The following is a 23,591-nucleotide window of genomic DNA, read 5'->3' as shown; positions in this document are numbered from 1 at the left end:
CCTATGCCCCAGGTTTAAAATAACAATAGAAAGATAAGCCATTGCTGACACCGCTCAAAGTAGAAAAATCCAATTGAAGGTTTAACATTTGTCGAGCCCCGTTATTCAGGTGCTGACTAAATCGTTGTAAATATATCCGACACGGCTTAAGTCAGAGCTTAAGTCATTACTTAATAGTTGAAAAACTGGCCATGAGTCTATCAAATTTCTTTATTAGCTCAACTGGTGTACGACAAGGTGAAAATTTATCTCCAATATTATTTTCTGTTTTCTAGATTACCTTCAATTGCGTTTATTTAGTGTACCGTATGCGGAAGCAATCGCTGCGGGGAGTTTTATAAATGTTCATTGACATAACGAGGACGGTACCCATGTGCAAACGGGTAGGTATCTTTGTTTATTTTCATCCATCGTCAGAGGTACCATCAAAAACAGCAACAGGATGCATATAATAGGAATTTTATCAACAAAAAGAACTTGCAGGTACATGATCCAAACGTTTTGTAGTCGAGTATGTATAGTTCTACCAAGGTGAGTGGCAAATTCAGTTATCTCAACTTTGAACAAAGAAAAATACGTCTCAAAACGTCAAAATACATGAATTTCGCTACATTTCTTCAAATTTTATAGTCATATCAATATTATTGAGGACTGATATTTTCACCAGTGCGAATTAATGCATTGCCTCGGACGAATCTGTCTTTAAAAGGTTCAACATTCTTAAATATGTGTCATACGTTGGCATTGTTTTTATATACCCTAAACAACCTACATGTACATAATTCACACGAGGGCGGTATCGCTCACACGAGTAGGTACCCGAATAACCAGTGTGAGTCATATAACGGCGGGGATTTAACCTAACCAGTGTTCCTGGATTCTGTACCAGTACAAACCTGTTCTCTGCAAGTAACTGCCAACTTCCCCACATGAATCAGAGGTGGAGGACTAATGATTTCAGACACAATGTCTTTTATCAAATAGTCACAGAAAACATGCGCCTCGCTTAAGGATCGAACTCGCGACCCCGCGATCCGTAGACCGACGCTGTACCTTCTGAGCTAAGCGGGCGGGTCCCCTCTATTGATGATAGAGTTGATGATCATAGAGAATATAACCCATCAACCTAAACCTCCAACTGTTATCTTAAGTCTGGATGCCCCGCATAACACATCGTCTTTTTATGGGTGACATTTGCGCCAACTGGAGTTAAAATATATTGAAGGCATATTGAGTTAGAGACCGAACTTTAAAAAGCCCTGTTGGTCTTTGACCTTCAAGTGTGACCTTTCAGCTAATGGTTCGGGTTTCGGGAATAACACATAGTATCATCCAGTGAAAGATCTGTGTCAACAATCTAAACCTGTATTTCATAACAAAGGTACGGATCGGACAAAAAAATCCCTGTTTTAATATCAAAATCCCTTCACGGATGGTACAGCTATTGACCAGAAAGGAGAAAAAGGTCTTGTTGAACTTCCACCTTGAAATTTAACCTTAACCTTTAACCCTGCCCTTAACTTTTAAACCAGGTGTCATTTTTTTCACATTACATGTCCTCTCATCATGGGGAATATCTAAAACATCAAATTCCGTGGTGAAATATCGGACGGCCTAACTGACGGACGGACAGACGTTAAAGCACACTCCTGTAGTCTCTAAGTTTTTAACCAAAAGTTAACTAATAAATTGATACCCAAATCAATTTTTGAACTACAATCAATAGTGATTGTTACAGTAAAAACCCTTATCTTCGTCTTAAAACTGGGAATGTTTTTATCGTTTTATATGTTAAATTTCGTTGGACTAAGTACTGGTGCCCACATTAAACTTTATAAGAGTGTTAGAATGTTCATTACCCAAGCATAGAACAATTTAAGTGTTCTATGATTCATACTTTGCCCAGTACTGTGTGTCACAAATCATTTTTGCTTGACAAAGAGGATCGATTTATTTATATTTGAGGTTTTGTAATTTTTATGTACAATTCGAAATGACGAAATAAAGAAAATGAAATGTGAGAAAATGAACGGGCAAAGCCTCATTCCAGTGCCCTTTAAAAAGATATTACAAGCTGCGGCCTGGATACCTTTGACAAAGAAAATGAAAAAAGAATGCAAATGTTTATTTCATTTTCACATGAAAAATATTTGTTAATTATTTTAGGCATAAATTATATAATCTTAATTGAGGGGACAAGACAAAATCTGTGTAATGCGGTTGCATTGTATTCTTTTTTGCAAGCTGAACGGCAACTTCGAGGAGGCATTTTGAAAATTTGGAAATAATAATTAGTATCTTTATATAAAAAGTAGTAGACTCACTACACAATCCACTTTAGATAAACATGTTCAATCACGTGTCTGTCTCATAAACATATCACACCGGTAATGTCAAAACATACAGAGCGAGATATGCAATATTATATACCACGAAGATCACTGTCATTTGTCTCAAAAATTTTATAACTGAAACTTTATACTGAAATTCATAAAAGAGATAAATGGGTGGCCACTATTAGTTTTTTTCTTACCTCTCGAGCAAGCGTAATTTACGCAAGAGGTTTATAAATTACCAGAGACTACTAAAGATCAATCTCTCTGACAAATGTTAGTGAAATATGTCGTCGTAAATTGTTTCGAAAATCCTAATGAGGACACCTCCAAATTGATACACCTTGAAACATTTTCTGAAAAATACGTCATCAGTTGTGTCGTCCATGACGAATCAACCTGCTATTCAAGATTGTTCAAGACAAACAATATACCAATATTACGGTGTTCCGTTTTGGCCATTTTGGTTCGCACTGTCATCCTAAGGGCGAAATCGTGAAAACACGAGGCCATTAAGCGAAAACACGATGCCAAAAGTATTGCGTTTTTTGCGCTACTAGCATCATGTTTTCGCGTTTCCGCCCTCCATTTCCCTTTTTTTCGTGTTTTCGCCTTCGCGGTGGGTAGGGTGCTTTATGACATCGTGTTTTCGCGACAATGCATCGTATTTTCGTGGTTTCGCATTAAGGACGACAGCGTGAAATCACGTTGGCCCTAAAGGAACACCGTACAATATCTTGACTTTTTATCTTAATAGATATATTCAACACGGAAAGCTACTTTCTAAACTCGCAGCATCTCAAAAGTGCAATCTACATCTTTAAGATGTCCACAAAACTAACACTGACAGGTCAACATACGCACACACATACAAAAGCATGCACAGACTAGACATGGCAAACACATGATGACACAAAGAACGAACAAAAACCGTAAAGGTTAGTAAATTTTAAAAGCATCAACTTTTGAATTTGTTTAATATAAGCACAAGTAAGTTAAATATTGAGAGTTGTTTTTTTTTTATTTATTTTTAGAAAAAAATAGAATTTCAAACAAATTACATGAACGTATATGAAATATAATCGAAAATGCAAAATATTTTGTCTATAATAAAGCACTGTACTGTATTGAACTTTAAGGTTTTCCAAAACAACATGATATCTCACCTTTGCCATTAAATCGATAAAACTTTGCAGTAGGTTTTGGTTGCTACCTGTTTCTTAAAATAACTCATTCATATTTTTTAGTGTAAATAGATATCCGACCTATTAAGAAAGTTTAATAGTTTGGGTATGTTGATAATTGCAAGCCTCTATCTTAAAACGTATTATCAATAAAATCAAATACGGGGTTTTCACTATAGATATTATGTATCTCTATAGAGTAAACCGCCTCATTAAAAGTTTCTATGTAGCACTCCCGTCTATCAACCTTATAGACGGGTTACTTAAACAATTCAAAAAGTACATTTTGATTTTATGCACAATACCGAAAAAGAAGGGGTGTTAAGTTCTTGAATGACACATAATCACACGCACGTCCGCCCGCACGCTCCCACTCACGCACGCGCGCACACAACTAACTTAACAATTTAACAACACCGTAGCGCACCGTCGAAGACACACAGACGCACAACACACACACAAGCAGGAAAAACAAATATCGGGCACAGCCTTATCGTGAAAATATATCATAACTTATAAAACATTACATTTTAAGTAATATCACCGAAGGAAAATGAACAATGAATGATACATTATATAAGGAGGATAACATGAAAAGGGATAAAAGTATTCCTTTATTTCCATTATGGGCCTATTTCGACAAAAATGGTCCGACAAAGGAAAATATGAGCAATCATATCGACAAAAATAGCATATAATATAGATATTGTCCATTTTAATCGCAGACATTTTAACGTGTTTTGACATAAAAAAGACTGTTTCAAGAACTTCTAAATAGATCAAAATGATATATACTTGAGAATGTTAACGGCTTCATCTTCAGTTTCCTTAACGTTAAATTTATTGACAAATTTACAATTAAATTGTAACGCTTTTTAAATAAAACTAAAACATAATACGAAATACAGCAAAATATGCAGAAATAGCTTATGTTAATAAATACTCACTGACTTTCGACTCAAACGATTTTGAATTCTTAGTGTCCCCGATATTCTTAGACAGGCTTTTCTTTAACCTTAGGTATTGCGAAACACCACTTTCTGTAAATTGAAATCTAAGATGCCACTTGTAGTTGTGTTAACATTGGCAGATTCTAAATCTGGTAAGTAGTTATGCATTGTACATGCTCTTTCATATACGATCGAACCATGTTTGCGTTGATTTAAATTTTTTCACATAGAGTTATATTGCCACTAACCTATGTAAATAAGAACAAGCAAATCGATGAATTGGTATACCCGACGAATAGGCTTGGGGTGGGGAATGGCAAAGAAATACCTCCGTCAAGAAGTTAAGAATGTTACTAGGAATCAAATATTTTCATTACATATGAACTTCAAAGAACAGATGTCCATTAGAAAGCGCAATCAATTAAACCACAAGCCGCATTTCCCTATAGTGGTTAATATGTATATGAAGTTTGTTTTTAAAATTCCAAACCACTTCCTAGATATGGTCCCCTGTGTACGGACGGACAACTTCGACGGAGGGATAAAATGGTATTTACCTGTGTGTCATGTAATCCATTATCAATGCAAATCTAATTAACTTATTTTAAGTGACCTGTAACTTGCAATAAATTTCTGTTTTAAACCAGATAGTTGAATAAAAAGCAAAAACAAAATGACATTGGCATTGATTGGATACGATACGAGAAATTCTTTCTGCTCAACAACTTAAGCCTAGAAATTGTTTTCTTGTACACAGACACTGCCATGTTCTAAAATGACAAACTTCGAATGATCAGTAGTTGCACCAAATAAAGTTTATCCCACTTTTATTTTCATCATTTTTTTCCTTTGATAAATCTACATGTAGTAGTTAGCAATTTATCAGTGAAAGACGATGTTTTCTGATTGTTTTGAAGCATTGGAATAAATTTAATGAAACCTGTCATCATGATGGTGATAGACCCGAACCTCTGTATGTTTATAACAATTAATATGCATAAGAAAAAAAAGAAAGTTCCTAGATAACATATGCGGTAAATTCAGGTTTCGTCAAGTAAAAAATATACGTGAAGAAGAACTCAACCGGTTGTACTATATCAAGCATATAGTGGATGACGAGGAATGCAAGCCACGAAAATCAATACTTTGTCTACTTTGTCTTCAAAATGTGATTGACTATTTTCTTTGTTTTCTCTGAACGGTAGCATACAAAATATATTAAAAATCAATAAACTATGTGCTAAAAACAAGAACACAGAAGGTAAGGGTGGATGTCCAGAGAGTACAAAGCCATAGAACCATGCATCGCAAAATATACCCACAGCAAGAAATATGGAACTGAAAAATATGCTAGAAGGGCCGCTTAACTTAAAGTAAAATTGGCACAGTTGCAAGTATCAGCTTGCTCTTTCGTTTGGTGTATCAATGACGTCTTAGGAAATAATATCAACAACATAAGATTGCTTACTTTCTCTAAACTTTTTGTTTCTTCTATCATTCATGTTATATGTAATGTATAGCGTTCCAGATTCAAGCGAAACATAAATAAGTGTTTCCGAAATGTTCCATTGCTGTATTACATTTTCAAATTACGCTCATTATATCAAATATCTCGCTCATTGAAAAGCATATTTATTAATGTAATGAAAACTTTCACATAAAATACATTAATCATCAATATCTTGATATATGTCAAACTTTTTTTTTCTCCGGGAATGAAAAATACTTAACTTTAATATTTTTTGAAACATCATAGTTTTTGTCATTTTTGACAGCTTTACTTTCACATTCATTTGCTAGTTTTGCATTTGTTTGAAATGCACATGGCTTGTCACACTTTCATTTCCAGCGTACCATGAGAAAAACATTAGTAACATTAGAATCATGTAAGCAATGACAAAATACTTTTAAAGAATACACTTGATACTTTCTACAAAATAGAACATGAACAGTCGAAGTGTATGAGACGAAATATATTGTTTATTAGAGAATAACCCAACTTGAAAAGTTTCTCTACAATATTTTAACATATTCTTTATGATAGACAAAGGCAAATGAGGAGTAGAAAACTCAACTAAAATTTCTCCGAAGGCTTCACAAAAATACAAAATAATTGAAATTTGCTGAGTGTTTCGCTGTTTATTTAACATACTTAGAGCAATATAAACTTAGTACATTTTAATAGTATAGATAACTTGTTTAAACAATCTGTAAGAAGATATCTGTAGACTGCAAACATTGATGCGTACGCGGTAAAAATCAAGCTAAATTTAATTTTCATCATGTATTTGAATTATTTACTAAATATTTGATAAAGAAGCGTTTCCGTTTGCAACCTGATAACAAATTTACATTAATTTAGTAGAATGGACAGCCACTCAAGTGCTAAATTTGGTATATATCTGCAGCCTGCAATAACTAAATAATTATGATTTCTACGGGATATTATCAGTTACTTATGTGTATCATTTTCTCATTGATATTTACAAACTTTCTTTACATTACATCATGAAACAGCTTTTTATAAGAATTATCAATTTAAGATCATTCTTATGTCTTCATAAAAATTCACAAAACCTGAGTGAAATAATGTAAAGATTACTGAATGCATAAAGGGAAGTAATTCCATTAATATGCGAATTTGTAAACCTGTCAGTTGTCATTGGAGCATATATAGGTGCAATAAATCACCTTTGGGGATGAGCTAGCTTTTCACCGACGGGATTTGTGTGTGTCTGTCCGTGTGGATGCCAGTACATGGCACTAAAACATTACAAATGATGGCAGCGGTGGGATGAAGTCAACTGCCCGACTGGAGTTGCCTTACCCATGTATTTCCTAGGCCAAATCTTGGGACGAGATTTCTCGTAGGGGAAAGTAATGTAACGATTACTGAATGCATAAAGGGAAGTAATTCCATTAATATGCAATTTGTAAACCTGTCAGTTGTCATTGGAGCATATATAGGCGCAATAAATCACCTTTGGGGATGAGCTAGCTTTTCACCGACGGGATTTGTGTGTGTCTGTCCGTGTGGATTCCAGTACATGGCACTAACACGTTACAAAAATATTCAGCATTTCATCGTAGTGGAAACTGTAGTCGTAGTTGATTTTCATTTACCAGGCGCATTAATCTAGCTAGATGATTATGATATTTTTTAATTTTGCAAATAACAGATATTAGATACATACCGCGAATCAAGAAGAAGGATTCGACAAATAAGGAATATTCACATTGTGAAGTAATTACGTGATGTTTCGTTTCATAAATGTTGTATCTTAAAATGATGGAAAGAGCAATTACCTTAAGCCGAAATGTAGTCAATACCTATAAATATTAAGAGGGTAACAATTGTACGATATTAGTTATATTGCTTCTTGATATCTCAATATTTTGATATAAAATAATTAAAACATATGAACGTAAATTTCTCTCACCTTAGTTTATGCCGTATTTGGCAACCTGTCCACTTTTTTTCTGATATACACCGTACTTTTTAACACAAATCTGCGTTATATCTTCAGTCGTTACTTGTTCCTGAAAATAGTCATACTGTCCATTGTTAATGTTCAATGATACCGGCATTCGATAAAGATTGTTCATGGGTTTATAGACATGTACTATAGATTCTTACATTCAACCTGGAGATATGCTTTCGCCGTTCGTCTGTCTATCTGTCTATTTGACTGTATTTCAACGGAGTTTTCAGTATGTATCGTATGTACATATGAGTGTATATATAACTAAACAATGATGTAAAGCCTGCATCACATGTAACTGTTGGGTTATTTTGAATGTTCTAGCAAAGAACAGCATTTTAACAGGCAAAGTATATGTATATATTACTTCACTAAATTGAGTTTGCAATAACCAAAAAAAAAAAAAAAAAAAAAAAAGGCATTTGATCTTGGAGATACTTGAAAATAATATATCGGTTTAAACACATTGAACACAAATTCTGCATCCCGAATCACTAAAATAGAGCTCCGTAAAGCGTCAGGGTTCAAGATCAGTGGGGATAACGTACAATATAAAGAAATTATTCCTTCGGTGTTCGTGTCGGATGGAGATTGTAACGTGGTTGTTGTTAGGGTCAGGGAGTATTGTGCAGTAGCGGTAATGGAATAATAAGACATCAGAGGCTATGTGACTTTTTGTGGAGGAGGGACAGTAGGTGGTGGACAAGGTGGGTTTGGCAAAGACGGGGGAGTAAATTGTCTCAACACCGCCACCTATATCAAAATTTTTAAAGTCGGTTCCTTTAAAACGCGTAATTATACCTCCTGATACCAAGTTCCGTTTGTTGTGACACTTTATATAGAGTTTGTCATCAAATCGTGAACTGTTTCAAAACAAGTTGATATAGGGTAAGTTCACGTCGAAGCTCCAAGGTAGAGCAAAGAGCCAAAATTTTACAATAGATAACCCACGTGAACGGTATAAGCTAGTACATCAATCGTACCTTCCACGTTGAAGAGCTCCACGGCGAGTTAGGGTTTACTGGTTCCTTGCTTTTTATCACAGCGCTCAATATATAGGGAGAAAAAGGTTTTACATGTTTCCAGGGCCCAATATTTGATTGGTCGGCTACTTTCCTGTTTGAGAAAGTACCATTTATAAAACAGCCTACCCTTCCCTAGAGCTCCGATGTGAACTTTCCCATAATTCCAAGCAAGGCAATAATAATGTGTATGACTTGTTATCATGATTTAAATACATTTATTAAAATATGTTCAATGACATTAGTATCTGATTAAGTATTACAGAAAAGACGGGTTTCCACCTTTTAACTTCTATGAACAGTGAGATATGATTTTTAGATTCAATAAAATGAGTGCTAAAATGATAAAAGATAAGAGTAATGGAAGATTTCCCGGAAGCACAGAGTACCCAGACATATTTGTATAGACAAGCAAAACAAACACGACACAAATATTAAGTAAAAGAAAATTATAGCAGACGGGTTGCGTTAATTACAGTTCCACATGCTCATTACAAGTTACAGACAGCTGGATAATACTGTTGTTCCTCACGGTGTTCCTTAATGTTGTACAACGGATAAATGTTTCCTTCGGTGTGTCAAAATCATAAAAATAAAATCGCCGATATAAATTTACTTATTTTCACTTAACATTTTGTTACTTCTATCATGCATGTTATCTGTAATAGATAGCTTTCGAGATTCTCGCGAATCGCGAAACATGATTCCAAAATACTCCATTGCTGTATTACATTTTTAATTGGTGGGATTTTCAAAAGAGGAGAGTAGGTTTAATGGTAAAGATGTCGGCCGTTCAACCCTGAGGTCTTTGGTTCGAGCCCCATTGGGGTCACAAAAGACACAAGTTCAGGCTTTTCCAGGAATCGGACCCAAGACTGCTATAAACAAGCTTTCATCACAATCGTGCTAAATAAATCCGTATCAACTAAATGGCGCTTTTTTCACAACCATTCCGCATGTTGTCACGCATCTTTTCAATGTAAAGGAAACTTTCAGACGAACATACACCATGCATCCTTCATCTCTTGTTTAATTTGGCAGCTATCCAATACACAACTGTGATCAACAACTTCTACAGTATTACGCTTAGTGTACTTAATTGGTATAGATAACGTGTTGAAAAAATAGACGAGTCTTTAGAGACTTTTAAACGTACAACGCAAAACTCTTTTATTCTTTGTTTAAAAACATCTTTTTTCTTGGATACCAGACGCGGATTTCCGGTATTTTGCTGGTGCTAGAGAATCCATCATACACCCTGTCGTGCTGTAAATGACGCATTGCAAACAACATATTTGTAGAAGTTTTTGTAGTAATTATATTTTATTTTATAAAATGGAACAAAAATCCAATACCTTGACAGAACCTCTTTGTTCCTGATAATATATAGAGGATATTTGTTTGTTTGCAGTGTGATATCGAAATGTATCTTTACCGATAAGGGAGACAATATTTTCACGAGGTGGAAGCTGAGTAAAAATATCAGAATTGTCTCCCTTATCGGTGAAGATATATTTCGATATCACACTGCAAACAAACACATTTTCTTTTTATTTTATGCTAATTGGTGACGATCAACGAACTTTCTGTTCATTACATCCTTACATGTTTAAAAAAAGACCTATAATTCATGATGATATTAGGATTTATTTAGGCTTCCGTGTTACATATGATGCATCCGCTAAATTACCATGGACACTCAGACACATTAATATCGAATATTGGTGATTAGGTCCATTAAATCAACACGGCGCCATTTTGTTTTTGAAAACAAAAGCTATATTTAAAATATTTTGTTAAAAATGCACAATCCGCCGCCAACAGACAGAAGTTAAGTAAGCATATTTAATACTTTTCGGTCAATGCCGTCAGTTCTTCGAATAACCGGAAGCTCGCTTTGTTTACAATCGCTGAGGGTCAAATTAAAAAAAAAACCGAAAAACGTAAACAACTGGGGAATATCCGAAAGTCTTTGGAAAATCAAGCTGCAGAATTAAATACCATCATGGATTTAATGGAAATATTTGTCTAGGAGCTGTAGAGCATAACGAATAGGGATGGAATTGGGAACACAACTGGCTGGATGGGGAAGAATTTCGACAAAAATGCTGGCATATTACGTAAGGTTGAGTTGATGTCTTTTGATAATAAACGAAGACAACAACCAACTAAATGTGTTGTCGCCAATAAAATCTACCATATGATGGTGAGAAACCGATGAAAAGTGGAGGAAAGACGTATCTATTATACATTAATGGCAAGGCCAAGCAACCAAGTAATATTTCTAGAGCATTAGATCTACTGTTATATTTTTGCAAAGTTTATTATAGCTAGCTTGTCCTATATAGGATTATTTAGCTGTACATGTCTCCTGTATGGCTTGAATGTTATGATAATACTAGGATACCAGCAATTATAAAGGCAACAAAAGGAGTTAATTATAGGATGTATTTCAAGGGAGAAAAAAAAGAAGTTCGGCACAGTGAGTGATATAGAAAAATATCAAACTGATATTTTTCAGTATTTCACTAGTTAGCATAAAATAAATTTCTTTATTCGAAAACGTTATTTTATCAAACATTATGCTGCAAATGATAATGCAAAATCGGAACTAAACATTGTTATTTGTCTTTGAAAAGTAATGACATCTTTCCTAGTTACGGACGTTTGTTTCCCGCGCTTTGTTTAAAAACGCTGATGTTAGAAATAGTTCTAAAATAACGTCGTCCGATTGATTTTTAAATTATCTTTATTATGATTTCTTAAATATGGTATGCAAGAAAACGATCATATCTCTGGTTGTAGCTGCGGATGGTAATATCCGGATTTTTGGTAATTTTTACGCTGTAACTCGGCAGAGCCTCATTCTAAGCAGTTATACATGAGACCGGAAATTTCCATTTGCACCTAAAACTGCTGAAACAATCTTATAAAATTAAAGTGTTTTAGCCTGCATCCTGATAACAAATTTACATTTGCATAATGGATAGCTGTTCAGTTGGTAAATTTGTATATATATCTAAATATATAACGATATTTTCCACATTTTCATATAGAAATACATAGAAACCATAGTCATCAACTTCAAACAAAAATGGAAGAAATAAGTTTTTGTACCACATCGATAAAAATACATTGAGATAACGGGCAAGAAAAGAAGATTACTTCACGAGGTTATAAAATTTCGTTAAATAACGATAGAAATACGATTTTAATGTTTGAAATATATTTTCCTATGCAGATCTATTAATAGTAAAACTGTTTATCGATAAACGTTATCTGGTCCGCAATCCGTGTATATTCAAGGGAGACTACTTTTGCTGAAACTACAGGTCAATGTATTGGAATGTTGGCCATGCAGCATATTATTGTACGGGATATGTATTTCATATCATTCTTTTACCGATATAAACAAGCTTATTATTAATCGTAAAATGAAAATTTTCAACGATGCGTATGCTTTCGTACGGCGGTATGTTTAGGACATATGTTATTTTTTTTAAAGATTAAATTATCTCGTGCGCACGACATCTTATCTTGAGCGATCAACATCTTATCTCGAGCGATCAACATTATCTTGAGCGATCAACATCTTATCTCGAGCGATCAACATATTATCTTGAGCGATCAACATGTCATCTCGTGCGCACGACATGAAATCTCGAGTGATTAACATATCATCTTGAGCGATCAACATTTTATCTTAAGCGATCAACATCTTATCTCAAGCGATCAACATATTATATCGTGCGCACAACATCTTATCTCGTGCGCACGACATTTTATCACGAGCTACCAAAATATTATATCGTGCACACAACATCTTATCTTGAGCGATCGACATCTAATCTCGAGCGATCAACATATTATCTTGAGCGATCAACATCTTGAGCGATCAACATGTTATCTCGTGCGCACGACATGAAATCTCGAGTGATTAACATATCATCTTGAGCGATCAACATATTATCTTGAGCGATCAACATCTTATCTCAAGCGATCAACATATTATATCGTACGCACATCTTATCTTGAGCGATCAACATCTTATCTCGAGCGATCAACACATTATCTTGAGCAATCAATATCTTATCTCGAGCGATCAACATCTTATTTTGCGCGCACGACATCTTATCTTAAGCGATCAACATCTAATCTCGAGCGATCAACATATCATATTGAGCGATCAACATATTATCTTGAGAGATCAACATATTATCTCGAGCGATCAACATATTATCTTAAGCGATCAACATCTTATATCGAGCGATCAACATATTATCTTGAGCGATCAACTTATTATCTTGAGAAATCAACATCTTATATTGAGCGATCAACAAATTATCACGAGCGATTAACATATTATCTTGAGCGATCAACATCTTATCTCGAGCGATCAACATCTTATTTCGTGCGGACGACATCTTATCTTGAGCGATCAACATCTTATCTCGAGCGGTCAACTTATCATCTTGAGCGATCAACATATTATCTTGAGAGATCAACATATTATCTCGAGCGATCAACACATTTTAACTTCTAACTTCCACACTTCTGACTTCTAATTTCCTGACTTCCGACTTCCAACTTCCGCACTTCTGACTGCCAACTTTCCTTTTTTTTTGAAATCGGAAGTCAGAAGTGTGGAAGTTGGAAGTCGGAAGTATGAAGTCAAAAGTGCGACAGTTAGAAGAAAGCAGTAAGAAGTCAAGAAGTCGGAAGTAAGAAGTGTGGAAGTTGGAAATCAGAAGTCGACAGTCGGGAAGTTGGAAGTCAGAAGTGCGAAAGTTAGAAGTCAGAAGTGTGGAAGTTAGAAGTAGGAAGTAGGAAGTCAAGAAGTTGGAAGTGAGAAGTGCAAAAGTTAGAAGTCAGAAGTGGGAAGTACGGTAATTAAGTGTCCCTCCAGGGCTTCCATACCGAAGACTACAGACTTTTTTTTGTCAAGGACTTACATTTATTTCTTTGCATCATCACTGATTTTTTTTGCTGCCTTTTTTATCAGTTTCCGTATTTAAATGTCTAAAAATGTCCAAACATGTGAAACGGTTATAAGTATAATCTAAATAAAAACAAAACCGGTGGCAGCCGTATGTTTTTACTAATGATCCGAATGCATACAAAGGTCCTTAACAGATATTGATAAGATGAACGAGAAAAGATGCTGATCGCTCGAGATAATATTTTGATCGCTCAAGATAATATGTTGATCGCTCGAGATAAGATGTTGATCGCTCAAGATGATATGTTGATCGTTCGAGATAAGATGTTGATCGCTCGAGATAAGATGTCGTGCGCACAAAATAAGTTGCTGATTGTTGATCGCTCAAGATAATATGTTGATCGCTCGAGATAAGATGTTGATCGCTCAAGATAATATGTTGATCGCTCGAGATAAGATGTTGATCGCTCAAGATAAAATGTTGATCGCTCGAGATAAGATGTTGATCGCTCAAGATAAGATGTCGTGCGCACGAAATAAGATGTTGATCGCTCAAGATAATATGTCGTGCGCACGAGATAAAATGTTGATCGCTCGAGATAATATGTTGATCGCTCAAGATAATAATAATTATGTTGATCGCTCGAGATAATATGTTGATCGCTCAAGATAAGATGTTGATCGCTCAAGATAAGATGTCGTGCGCACGAGATAAGATGTTGATCGCTCAAGATAAGATGTCGTGCGCACGAGATAAGATGTTGATCGCTCAAGATAAGATGTTGATCGCTCAAAATAATATGTTGATCGCTCGAAATAAGATGTTGATCGCTCAAGATAAGATGTCGTGCGCACGAGATAAGATGTTGATCGCTCAAAGTAATTTAATCCTAAAAAAATAATTGCATGTCCTAAACATACCACCGTACTTTCGAAACAAATCACGGAATATGGGAATTTATACGCAGCATTGTTTAGAAGTATAAATAGAAGCTTTTGCTTTTGGACCAGTCCGAAACTTCACAATCTTATTTGACATTCTGGGATGTTTTTGTTTTAATTTGGCCAAAGATTAATATTATAGGTAGTTACTATAAATAGTCTTATCTCACTTTTATAGCATCGAAGCCATGATGAACAATGATGTTTATGAAGTAAGACATATACATATATTGACACTAACAAAATATTCAATACTATTTTTTTTTAATCTAATCTTGCATTCTCACAATTTAAACATAAAATAACTTAAATAAATACACTTAATTTTTTCTCACCTGAGTTTATATCGTATCCGGCAACATGTGGTTTTTCACTTTTTCCATTATACCCCGTACTTTATTGAACCTAAAACTGCGTAATATTTTTGTCGTTACCTGTTTCTTAAAATAGCCCATTTGTCTGTTGTCAATCCTCAATAACACCGTTATTTGATCAATATCGCAAAAAGTTTAAATAGTTTAATATATATTTCGGAGCGTAGTGGACAGTATTATATTATATTGATTTGGTCAATGATATATAGAGGATGGGGCAGTATGGTGTCGATCGCTCGTTTTAAAGTGTTTTCAAGTTTGGGATCCTGTGAAGGACTATTAGGTTTTGGAGTATTTCAAATTATTGATTTAAACCTTCTGTAATCGCTTTTCTTATTACCCCTTCATTTAATACTTTGAATATAAAAGTCCCTAAAATATATCAGAAGTCAGATTCGGATTCGGTATCTGTATAATATGCAAATATCTATTTCGAAATTTATTCTAGGAAGTGTAATACATAGACTTGAAAAAAGTCTTGGCTCTGGAAAAGTCCCAGACCACTCAACGCCAATCTCTATCCCCGTCGCCCACGACTGCTGAAAGGATACGAGTTATATGACACAGGGAAGTGCCTATGCCTTTAATATCTTGAACAATGAAATGGGTCCAATCGCTAAGGTGACTATGTCTTAGACTAGCTGACACACGATTGTTGAAACGTATAGCTGGTGAGACCAAATATCTCGTACATAAATTTTCCTCTGGCTACCTTGATTTGTAGATGATTTCAATTATGAGCTAGATAATTTCAGGGATCAGGCAAATCACTAAATATTTCCACCTAAGAATCTTCAATTCATAATAATTAGCTTAAACTCCTATAGGCGTGAAACTCCATAAATGACTGGTCTTTTTGTTGAAGTTCCTGTCAGACAATGTCTTTTAATCAACAGCATACTTGTCCTATCACATGGATGCTCAGCCTCTGTTCTCTTCATTGAAGTTGCAATTCTATACGATTGCCCTGACTCCTTGATGCTCAACACATATGTGCTACAATATGTAGCATTCAACTATCATATAGGTATATCCCCGATGCCTTGGCTGTACATCGCCAACAACGCTGAACTGTCTATAAGCTGGAACTCTCCTACTATCGCAGTAGATTACCAAACTCTGGGTCTCTGTCTCAGCTTTCCGATGCTCAGCCTATAATTGCTATCGTCTGTAGCATTAAACTACTCTACCGTCAAGGTAAACTCTTATGCGCTGGCCCTATAGCTCGAAGCCTTCTTGAAATTCTGCAACTCTTCTTAAGTCTATGAAATTGAAACGTCTTGTTTTTGATAATCTATTCGCCCTGACAGGGTAATTGCAATAACTTCCTTATCAAGTTACAGGGATAAATTATCAGTTGAATCTTTAGTCGCTGAATACCGAATGATCTCTTTGTCATCTATCTACATATTTATACTTTATCAGACACAAATGACCCAAATCGTAATATTAATAGCAACTGAAGAATAATTATAGCAATGATAGCGGGGAAATGGGAGTCATGCAGTATCTGTGCTTGTGTGTAACGTTAACAATATACATATTTTTCTGACAACTACCAGAGTCCTATGATGAGACTTGAATATTATGACATACTTTGCATACTGCCGTACTTATGAGTTTAGGATAATTGTTTTTCCGAAGTAAAATACTTTCCGACATCTTGAAGTAGCTCTGGCGCTTGAGTTTTCATAGATAGCCTCATGTTCTTCCGAGACATGTTCAACAGACGTGCTGGAAGCTATTTTTGTAAAGGAGTAGTTTTCCTAGGCGTAATTACCCATAAAGAAACGTAAATACTAGAAAGAAAGAGGTCAGAAACAACTAATTTATCCGTTAGAGGTGCCAATAATCGGTTAGGGAAAAGTGAAGTCGGCGGTCGCGATCATGAATGCCACGCTGGCGATTATCCGATTGTCGCCGAAAGTCGGCCCATCGATAGTATTTAGCATAACTATAGCAACATACATTTTGTTGCAATTGATGACTCTATTTAAAGTCAAATAATATTTGTAAACAAATTGTTGCCAGACTGCAAAAATAGTTGCGTTAATCGTGAAACGTAAGATCACTTTAATTTACTTAGTTCCGTCTTGTCAGTAAATATACACAAATGTATTTAAACATTTAATATAAATTACCTGATTAAAAAATTCAGGCCATAATTAGTAGAAGGGATAGTTGTTCACTTCTTTGGTATTTATATGTCTTGAGATTGCAATAACTATGTACTATTGTAAAGGATATAGTCAGTCACATACACATTCATACAATTCTTTGATCGATATAAGTAAGCTTTCTTTGCTGTAAAGGTACATAATTAATGTTCAATGTAATATAATTCACAATTCACACAAAGTGTGAGGGAATTTATTCACAACACGTTTAAATATTATACTTGGAATTATCGTTATAATTATACAACATATACCCGGCTCCAAGTTTGGAGACCAGTATAAAACGTTCAGATTTGACTTGATTATTCTAAGCTCGTTCTTCAAATTTGGCCAATGATAAGGTTACATTCTAAGACTGGCCTTAACTCAGTTTTATTACCTCCAGACCTTAAGCCTCCACAGAACATGACAACTGCAATGAAAACGAAATCAGAAAATATGTTAACAGTAACGAAGCATACACTACTAACATCTACACATTTACCTTTATGATTTTTCCAAGGTTTAATCTAAAAAATAAAACAAATAAATGTATATGTTAACTTACCTTTGCTTTTACACTTCGTAATATCTACTCTGTTTATGAAAAATCCCTATTCTGAATGTGCAATGATATCTGTATTTTATCAAGATCACAGTGAAAACGGGTTTCCAACTTATCTGTTGATTTCTGTATTCATCGTCGCGAAGTTGGATAGTTTAATGTCTATTCGCCCGTTACGCTTTGATATTCTTCCTTGTTCTTTTTTTCATGAATGCAACACGTGTCAATGGATTCGTTTTGGTAAATACATAATAGAAAACTGATAACTTTTAAGTAGGCGACTGTCGATATCATAAGCAAAGATAAAAACTAATTCATAGGCAAGTGTTGTGTCTGTCCCATATATTTTAATCACCAACACTGAATTTGCTAAAACTTATATTTTTTTATTTCTCATCTGCCCCATTTCAACATGATTTTACACCAGACAGTCATTATAAAATCTTGAACTAGAGAAGGAAGTCGAAAATGATTTTATCTAGTTTAATAATTGTTCAATTTACTAAGTATATTTATCAACCGTCATTTATTTTTGTCTACCCGCCCGTTTAACTCAGTAGGGAGAACGTTGGTCTATGGATCGCGGAGTCGCGAGTTCGATCCCCGGGCGGGGCGTATGTTCTCCGTGACGATTTGATAAGAGACACTGTGTCTAACATCATTTGTCCTCCACCTCTGGTAATTCATGTGGGGAAGTTTGCAGTTATTTGCGGAGAACAGGTTTGTACTGGTACAGAATCCGAAACACTGGTTAGGTTAACTGCCTGCCGTTACATGACTGAAATACTGTTTAAAAACGGCGTTTAACTCAAAACAAACAAAGAAACAATTATTTTTGTCTTATGAAATTAATATAAAATTTCCGAACGACATTTACCACAGAAATGAATAACAAAGGAAGATGTGAGTCATGGAAAACCGTACATCTATTGTTTATTATATTAATCCACTTATCAGCTATATTATAATGGGTGATTACAACTGTACTTTTAATACAAGCTTAGATTGGAAGACCAGTTCGATGCGCGCGCACGAAGATTTCGGGTCACGAAATCTTTCAAATTTAATTTCTCCGCTTGATGTAGAATATATATGGCGAAGGCGCTATCTGTCAACAAGAGTGTATACATTCGTACGTAACAACAGTAAATCACGTAGTGACTATTTTCTTACTTCGAAGCCGATCAATAACGAAATATTAAATACCACAATTAAACATTTCATGTATTTGAATCACGACCTATTTTATTTGAAAATAAACCGGGTAACCAGTTTTCTCGGTAATCCTGGTTATGTGTCTCTAGTAAAATAATTTTGGGCGGTAAATCGAAAAGAAACTGGTGTGATTTAATTAAGAGTAAGATAAAAACAATAACTATTGCTTTTTGGTCCGGGCAAAAACGAAATGAACCACATAAGTCTTGTAAACAGGCTAGAGTTTTTATTAAGCAAGAAATAAATAACGATTCAAATCCCGAAATAGAAAATCTTAAGAGTCAAATAAAATGATTTTGTGAAAATCAAACAACCACTGCAAAAAAAAGATCAAAGGCATAGTTTATTGAGGAAAATGAGACATTCTCCGACTACATTTTTAACCTTGAAAAAACAAGATACGGGAAACAAAAGCTTCGGTCGAAAATGAAATCAGATTTAGGAAAATATGACTTTGGTATAGAAACCATCATAGGAGTTCAAACAAAACATTACAAAAAATATTTCAAGCTGAAAATATTGATTCTGAATCAGCGAATATTCTCCTCTCTAACATAGGAAACCAGTTGACGATAAGCGATAAACGTTCATTTTATTCAAAAATTCATTAGTATTAGAAAATTAAATGTTTAATCTAAGAAAAATTAAAATCACCCGGCATTTACGGAATTCCAGTTGAGTGGTATCAAAAATTTTGGTATTTGATAAAACATGATTTTGAAGAAATTGTTGGTGAAATTTTAGAATTCAGCTCTTTCAGCGACTCCCAATATATAGAGCATATTAGGTTACTGTCTTTCTTAACTTGAGTTTGAGAAATGTTTATCCACCACTGAGTTAAAAATGATAAAACTTAATATTCTGTTTATCCGGTAGCTAATAAAATCTGTGTATAACATATATTTCCTTAAAAATATGTTTTTCTATACAATAATAGTCCAGACTTTTTTCTCAATTGTAAACTCCTATGCCCTAGCTTGATCCAGTTACACACAATTCATTACAATAAAACATTATGTCTTACCTAATGCTTTGCTTTCGAAAGTTTTGTGTATTACGAATTATCGGTGCTAACAGGGCATTCGTGTACAAAAGAAGCAGAGTGGTTTTGACTCGGATAAAATACAGCTGAAAACAACCCTTGATATGAATCCAAGTGCCTGCGCAGTCTATACCTTAAGTTTACTCCATTTCCGTGCAAGACAATGTGAGGTCAATGACATTCCATCCACCATGAATGGTTTAGATCCAATAATTACAATAAACGACTGCTTAAAATCTGGTCATTAGTGTGATTTTCTAACTAAAACTGAGTAAACGCCACAATACACAAAGTAAAGGTCGATTCACCCTGATTTTAAAAACCGTCACCGTAACATTCTATATTGAGTTTTATTAGGAAGAGTCAACTAGGGTGTCCTCATAAAATGATGACATGTTTGCGCTTCGAACTCTAGGCCCAGTTTACACTGCCTATAGCTCAAGAATCCAAACAGGCACTCTCCTAGATCTATACAATCATGTCCATCTGATCGTATGTGTAGTTTAAAATTTCTGCGTTGTAGGTACAACAGATGTCAATTAGATTCTACTTTGAAAGTTTCATGTAGGTAACGTGGACTATTTTAAGAAACTGCATATTTAAAATTTGAATGAAGTATGTACTTCTGATTTCTATACCAGACCTTAAATATTATTGAAAATAACATTCTCACAGGAGCAACTACTTAATACTTTATTGAAAATGGAAATTTCCCTTTGATGCAACGCTTTCCATTCGTGGGGAGGTTTTATAATTGATTATGACCATCCGAAAGACGCATCGAGCTGAAATATAGTGCAGTAAAATGCGTGGTTAGAATCGAAATAATAAATGATGTTACAATAATTTTATTTGTTAATAAATATGAATAGCCGTTCGGATGCGAATATCATATCATTCATGCTACGCTCTCATGATTCAAGTATAAGAGATCCGAACTCTTGCCCCTATTTTATCAACTTAATCTAGGGACATATCTGTTATCTCTAAACATTATAAGCTATAGCAAAGCCAAGATAATAGTTTTAAAATGGTTTTTACATAAGCATTTGGTAAACTTTACACCAACAAATTTGAATGTTAAAACAAATTTTAAACAGCATGATTGTTAATATATATCTCAACGACATTTTAAACCAAGTATACAACTGAAAGCTTAGTTTGGTAATGTTGTTCAAGGTCTCCTGAAATTTGATGCATGTAATTGCCTGCAATGTCATTAAAATGTACGCAATCACCAATTGTAAAGAAAGAACATAATTATCTCATTGTAAATTGGTTTCCAAATACTTATTTATCGTAATACTTGTACTTCTTGTGTCATACCTGGGAATTACTCTCAGGATTTAATTTGCAATTATTTGATCTCGTTTAATTTTTTTTCCTACAATCTGCGTAAGATATATCTATGAATACTTTAAATATTAACGTTATATTGACTTTCATGATATCGGCAAATATCCTATTCAAAAGTTGTTTGGCTTAAAAATGCAATTTTGCTCGTTTTTCTAAACTTACAGTTGTTTCAATTTTTATGCTGTACTATAATTGTTTTGTAAAAATTTGCCTTTTGAAACCATCAGAATAGACGGAGTACGCTGTTAAAATTCACATATTCAGGATTAATAAAAAAGAAACAATTAACTGATAGGATAATGAAATAAAGTTTAACAAAGTATCTTTTTATAAAAGATGTATCGTATTTTATTTTTTTATGTAACGTACACACTTATATGATCATTATATAAAACAGTATAATACAACTTGCTCCATTTGTTTAAGTGTAATTACTGTTAACATCATAGCTAAGAATGACATTCCAATAGACACATATCATAATATTGTATTTGGCATGACATTAGCAACATACAATTAGTGCCCCTGGTTGTAATAGATAAAATATAGCAGTGGACACTCTTGTTAAAGTCATATAATAAGTGTAGACAGGTGATTAGTGACTTAGTATATCGCAAAAATCAAGATAACATTATTGTGCTAATTTGCGTCCTCTTATTAAAGATACAAAATGTATATATTTCCAATTATTTTGCAAACAGTTAGCATAAAGGCGTTTCAATCTGCACCCTGATTATAAATTTAGATCTACATTAGCAGAAAGGATAGCTGTCAACAACTGGAGACGGCAATAAATAATTTCCGGTTTCGATTTCAATTTCATGTTCTCATATGGCTTAAGGTCTGAAGATAATACATTTGAGATTAGGCCAGCTTAGAATGTAACCTTACCATTGGCCAAATTTCAAGAACGACCTGATAATATGAACGTTTTTAGACTAATCTCCAAACTTGGAATCTGGTACGGTATACAATTATAACGATAATTACCACTTTAATATCTGAACGTGTTATACCTAAATTCCCTCCGATTTTGTTAACGAAGACATAAGAACTACGTTGCATTGAAAATTAATTAATATGTACTTTTAAAGAATGGTATGAGTATGTGACTGACTATATCATGTAAAATAATAATTAGTTTTGATAATTACAAAGCATACACTACTAACCTCTAAGCATTTATCTTTATTTTTTTCGAACGTTTAATATAAAATAAATCAAATAAATGTATAAGTTAACTCACTATTTTTACTCTTCGTTATATCTTCCCTCTTTCTTAAAAATTCCAAATGTGCAATGCTACTTGTATTTGGTCAAGATCACAGTGGAAATGGGTTTTAACTTTATTTGTTGATTTTTGTATTTACCGTTGCGAAGCGGAAGTAAGATATATTATAATGTCTATTCGCCCGTTACGATTAGTTTTCGTAAATACATATAGAAAATTGATATAAATGTTTAATAAGGTTACTGTCGATGTCATAGCCAAAGATACAGATTAATTCCTAGGCAAGTGTTGTGTCTGTTCCATATATTTTACTTACCGAGACTAAATTGGCTGCAACTTATATATTCTATTTTTTATCTTCCGAATTTTAACATGATTATATACCTGAAAGTCATTAGTGAAACTTGAACTATAAAAGAAAGTGGAAAATGAATTGATCCAGTTTGATTATTATTATTCATTTTAATTGGTATATTTATCGTTAGTCATCTATCATTGTCTCCTGAAAATAGTTTTAAAGCTCTTAAATGACACGTACCACAAAAATGAATAGCAGTGACAGAAATTGTATTTTATAAATCACTTTATCCGCTATATGTTCGGAATTTGAAATAATGTATCCGTAAAGTAACTTTGAAACTTCAGATTGACGAGGGACTGCAGGTCACAAGAACCAAAAACTCTGTCTTAAACAGTTATTAACTACAAACACCCCCACAGAAAAAAAAATCAAATACATACACCAATATATTCAACTTCATTGAGATTTAATTAAGTGAGCTCGTCATTAATAATACCAT

At 34.1% G+C, this 23,591-nt stretch overlaps 1 long non-coding RNA gene across 1 annotated transcript in view; it reads right to left on the bottom strand.

Moving 5' to 3' along the window:
- Nucleotides 1-23,110, bottom strand: part of LOC128550695 (uncharacterized) — a 30,611-nt gene extending 7,501 nt beyond the window's left edge. The window contains exons 1-2 of the long non-coding RNA XR_008368379.1: nucleotides 22,807-23,110; nucleotides 7,908-8,007 (exon numbers count right to left, since the gene is read on the bottom strand). This is a non-coding gene — a long non-coding RNA (uncharacterized LOC128550695). The remainder of the gene's footprint in view (nucleotides 1-7,907; nucleotides 8,008-22,806) is intronic.
- Nucleotides 23,111-23,591: the final 481 nt, after the last annotated feature.

Source organism: Mercenaria mercenaria, chromosome 18 (assembly GCF_021730395.1).
Source record: "Mercenaria mercenaria strain notata chromosome 18, MADL_Memer_1, whole genome shotgun sequence".
Taxonomy (NCBI): Eukaryota; Metazoa; Mollusca; class Bivalvia; order Venerida; family Veneridae; genus Mercenaria; species Mercenaria mercenaria.
The sequence above is the reverse complement of the archived record's forward strand: the minus strand, read 5'-3'. Positions and strand labels throughout refer to the sequence as shown.